Below are 5507 nucleotides of genomic sequence, written 5' to 3' on the forward strand. Positions count from 1 at the left end.
AGGCCTTCAGGCAGCTGACAGGCCAGCAGCAGTGTAGCCACTGGGAAGCAGAGTGTATCGGTGAGGTGGTCACTGGCTGTTGCTGGCTCCATAATCTGCATTGTGGTTGTTGCTGTTCAGTTACTCAGCTGTGTCCAACTCTTTGTGACCCCATGGGCTGCAGCACACCAGGCTTTCCTGTCCTTCACCATCTCCCAGAGCTTGCTCAAAGTCATAGCCATTGAACTGGTGATGCCATCCAAGCATCTCATCCTCTGTTGTCTCCTTCTTCTCCTGCCTTCTATCTTTTCCAGCATCAGGGTCTTTTCCAGTGACTTGGCTCTTTGTATCAGGTGGCCAAAGTATTGGAGCTTCACCATCAGTCCTTCCAATGAATATTCAGGGTTGTTTGAGGAGAGGTCTAATGCCCAGAGTTGGACCACAGCCTCCACCCTCGCTACACACAGCAGAACCGCAAAGGATGAGGCATAAAGACTGCTGAGGTTCCAGGTGCGTCAAGCCAACAGCCGGCACCTGGCATTTTAGGCTGGGCAAACCCAAAGTGATAACTATCCATCCTGCTTTTTCATTTGACTTTCCCCTTCAGGTCCTTTTTCCATTCCTGAGAATAAAGTACTGTTGCTGATGTTTGTATTAATAAGGCTCCAAGGGGCTGTATCTTCTTATAAAGTGCCAAGAGGGCATGCACACTGGTCATCCCCAGCCACAGGAGAACAAATTGTTTTCACTGTCAAAGGAGCCTATAAACAATTGGTTATAGGTGCGTGGCTGCTTTATAGCCCAAGCAGTTGATAGTGGCTGACATACACATCTGTTGGTTCTACTTTAAATTTCTTGAGTCCCACTTTGATCACTCATAAAGGTATAAACATTTATCTACCTCCCTTTACACCAGTACACACACAAATGTGCCCTTCTCTTCACCAGCTCTGTTCAAATACAGCACCTACTGTTGCTGTATCAGTGCCAGGTGGCACTATTGGTAAAGAACCCGCCTGTCAATGCAGGAGACATGAGACATGGGTTTGATCCCTGGGTCAGGAAGATCCCCTAGAGGGCATGACAACCCACTCCAGTGTCCTTGTGTGGAGAAACCTATGGACAGAGGAGCTTGGCAGGCTATGGTCCACAGGGTTGCAAAAAGTCAAACACAACTGAAGTGACTTAGCATGCAAACATGCAAAGCACATATGTTGTAACAAATTGCCACAAACTTAGCAATGTTAACACAAGTGGGACTTGCAGAAGGCACAGGGGTGACACAGTGTGGTCCTTTGGGAGAACTGCAGTTAGTTCTGCAGGGTGGGGTGAGAGGGGGAAATGTGGGGCTGCAGAAGATCCAAGCTAAGGAGCTTGAACATTTTCCTAAGAGCCAAAGAGAAGCACTGATGGAAATCACCCAGAGAGGTGACATGATCACTTTGGCCTTTAAAAAAAGATAACCCTTCAGGAGTAAAGAGGGATGAACTGGAGGGGGAAGGAGAGGGAGCTGGGGACAGGAGGACCAGCTAGGAGGTGAGCAGGAGTTACACGGGAAGGGTGGAGAGTGAACTCTACAGTTGTGTGTGTGTGTGTGTGTGTGTGTGTGTGTGTAGGCTAATCCACTGGACTATACAGGAACTTCTTCCTTGTTAAGCACCCGCCTTTTTCCAGCTGTGATCGGCCATGGTAGGACTGTAGCCTAGTAGCTCATTGGATGACAGGGCTGTTCGTTCTCCGGGTTGAGTTAACCAGAGGGATTCCTGAAAGAGGTAGTTTCTGCCCTGACCCTTACAGTTTTCAGAAGGCGAGAACATTTCCTTGGTCTCTCTCAGTCCTCCTTCCAGCCTAGCCTCACCCATCTAGCTGAGGTTACAACTGTCAGAGGCAGATGGTGGGCTGGAGTTGTGCAGAGCTGGACAGGAGCCTTGGTTTCCCCATCTTTCGAAGCAGAGCCAGACAACCCCTAGACCCAGCTGCGATTTGATTTAGCTGTGTTTACCTGGTGTCCTGCACCTTTTTAAGTTTTCTCTCCTTCCCTCACAGTGTCCTAGAAGTGAAAAAACTCACTGGTGAACGTGTTGTGTGTGGAGGGAGGGTGGGAAGGTGGGCGGGGGCTGTGGGGATGACTTCAGGGTGAAAACTACACCACAATGAGAAAGCTCTACTAGTTTAAAAAGTGTAATTTAATAAAAGTTTTTGTTACTCTTTCCCCCTCCTTTAAGGTTTACAGGTGGGGGGCGGTCGCGGTGGGGTAATAGGTGGTTTTTAATGTTAATGATGAAAACAAAGGACAGGAGGAAGACTTTATTTTGCTCAGGGGACACAGTTGACATGGGACAGGAGTTTATTTGCTAATTTGGAGGTAAGACGGAGAAGGCAATGGCAACCCACTCCAGTACTCTTGCCTGGAAAATCCCATGGACGGAGGAGCCTGGTAGGCTGCAGTCCATGGGGTCACTAAGAGTCGGACACAACTGAGCATCTTCACTTTGGAGGTGAGAAAGAAGAGGAACGAGCCTTGTCCTGAGATGTATCAGGCTTGAGGCAAGAGGAAGGCTGGTCCTGCGGCCCCAAGGACCCTAAGCAGCTGGAATCAGTGACCATGGAGGAATGGCACTCAGTCCTTGGATCCGGAGGGTTAAAGCACAGTCCAGGCTCATGTTTCACTTGCGCCTGCACTCTGCCAAGAGAAAACTTCTGGGGAGAGAGCTGAGGGGGTGTGTTAAGGTAAGCTTTGGGTGGATCCTAAACTTGGACAAGTTCTAAACTGGGAAGCCCATCTCCTAGGACCCCAAGGTTCTGGAATCTCTTCAGGTCTCAGCTTGTCTCTCTGTAACACGAGTGAGCCGACCGAGACCAGGGTGCTCTAGGATCACTCGGCTTCTCGTGTGAAAATATTCTCACTGTGCTCACTCACTGTAGACCCGGCAGCGTTCTCTGGGGCATCGGTCAAGTTTGGCTGCTGATCAGAGTCAGTTCCAGTTCCTGGGTGGAGCTGGGTGGGAGTGGAAAGGGAGAGGAAGGGACCCTGCTTCTCCTGTTCCTGCCATTCTCAACCTTCTGGAACCACAGAAGGAGGTCTGATCATGGCCTCAGTGAGGCCGGGCTAAGAGGGGGAAGTTGAACAATAGAACAGAGGTTGAGAAAGTCAAAAGCAGAGAGAGAGAAGTCTTTCCCACAGATTCAGCATCATTTGGTGAAAGCATCACAGGTTTGAAAATATCCACTAACACACCTCCCCCTGAGGATGAGAGTTGGAGGTGATCATTATGAGTTATCTGTGTATTTACTCTCTACTGTGGGAGTGCATGCTCAGTTGTGTATGATTCTTTGAGACTCCATGGACTGTAGTCCACCAGGCTCCTCTATTCATGGGGTTTCCCAGGCAAGAATACTGGAGTGGGTTTCCATTTCCTTCTCCAGGGGATCTTCCCAACCCAGGGATTGAACCCATGTCTCCTGCATTGGCAGGTGGATTTTTTTTTTTACCACTGCACCACCTGGGAAGCCCCCTACTCTCTCCTATATGACCCTAAATCAGACACCAAGGATGCTTTGAGACCCCAAGGCCCCAAATGGGCAGTATCTATGCTTACAAAGACTAAAACCATTTGTACACAAAACACCTACCATAATACCACACAAGAATGTTCCAGTGTCGGGTCAGGCAGTCAGTTGTCACTCTCAGCCCACACTGTCCTGGAGAGTGGCTCTGCCTCCTAGAGCCTGGTGTAGGAGTCTTGGACCAGGACTGCCACGCGGGAACTGTACTGGTCTCGGCAGCCCAGCAGCTGACTCCCAGGCCACTTTGCTGACCAGGCGCCTGTTCTCTACTGTATCAGAGGCAGTCGTGGCAGCAACAGTCAGGTGGCACGTGACACTGTGGCTCTGGGCTGGAGCTAGTGCACTTGCCCACTTGTGTTATAGGGGGCACTGTAGACACCCCGGAAGGCACTGGGGCTTATGGGAGGGTCAGGGTGGAGCTAAACCTAGCTTAACCTAGGCCAGCTTAACACAAGAGGCTCTGCACTCTGTTCCTACCTCTGTTTCAGAGAGCAGCTGGAATGGCAGTAGGTGAAGGACGATGTTATTGAGAAAAGGACTCCCAGAGAAGCCCCACTGCTGCAGAATTTGTTGTGGCTGCTGCCTTTGGGGTTCCTCTAGCAGCTGGATGTGTTTAGGGATGTGCCTGGTACAACAGATGACGCTGTGGAGGGTCCACGATAGTAGAGCTTCCTAATGTCCGAGGCCCTTAGGCTAGACCCGTGCTTCATTCCAGCTGGAGCCTGTGCAGGGAGGGACAGAACCAGAGAGCTGGTCTCCTGGCTTTCATCCATCCAGGCTGACCTAGGCCTGCCCAGGACCCAACAAGGAGTTTCCTACCCACCACAGCCACCCCAATCTGTCAACAGGGAGAGGTAGTATGGGCCTATTGTCTTGTCCCCTCTTGACGCAAACAGCAGGCTTCCTCCAAATGAGCCACTGCTCTGCCCTCGTGTGTCTGCTTCCCTGTATTGTGCAGGGGGCTTCACTCGGCCCCCTGCTTACTTGCTTCCACTTCAACAGGGCCCCTGCACTGCTTATTGCTAAAGGCCAGCAGATCTTTCAGGCTGGCTGGTCAGTGAGGAAGCCAGCTCAAGGCAGGGCCAGTCACCCTCCATCATACCATCTACATAAACATCTTTGTTGGAAAATCCCTGCAATGGAAACCAAACAGAACAGATCGGTTCGCACAGCATGGCTGACAGAAATATCTTGCTGGGCCAGACTGCTGTCTCTGTTAAGATACCACCCACAGCTGTAAGCACCAGCTGACTCCTCCTGAAAAGAGAGGCTGTTACAAAGAACAGGGCTGGCTTTGGAAGGCCAAGGCTGGGTGTGAGAAGGCTGTTGGGGGCTCCACACTTCAGCTGGGGACACAGGGTAGGAACAGCATGAACACTAGGTGTCAGCAACTGTCACGTCCCTCTCCACTACCCTCTTGACCACGGCTCCCTGCTGCAGCCCCCACAAGGCAAGACAAGGCAGATGTAAGATTCTGTGCTGCTTCTGGGGCCCCCAGAAAGTTCCCATTTCCAGACACTGCCCCTAGTTTGTCTTCCTGACAAAGCACCCTGGGGGAGCCCCACAAGCTGGTTTGAGTGTCCTAGCTTAGAGCTGGAGAGAGAAAAGACTTCAAGGTTTAAAATTCTAAACATCTCAAAGAGGACACATGAAGGTAGTGAAGCAAATGAGAAAGGCTTGGAGTGCTTCAGTGAGAGGCCAGGAGAGCATTCATATAAAAGGGACTGTACATATCTTTGGCTACCTGATTTTTTCACGTGACAGTCTCCTGATTAAACTTCTACATTCCATTATAAGAATACCCAATTCACTCCTTATTTATTTTATAATAGTTCTTATGCTATTTACTCAGCTTTTCTTTGATTTTCCCCCCACCTCTTTTACTGTCTTCTATGCATCAATAGTGTTTTATTTCTCTTTTCCCTTTATTGCTTTGGCAGTGATAAATTTTTTTTAGTCTT

Source organism: Oryx dammah, unplaced genomic scaffold (assembly GCF_014754425.2).
Source record: "Oryx dammah isolate SB20612 unplaced genomic scaffold, SCBI_Odam_1.1 HiC_scaffold_11, whole genome shotgun sequence".
Classification (NCBI taxonomy): Eukaryota; Metazoa; Chordata; class Mammalia; order Artiodactyla; family Bovidae; genus Oryx; species Oryx dammah.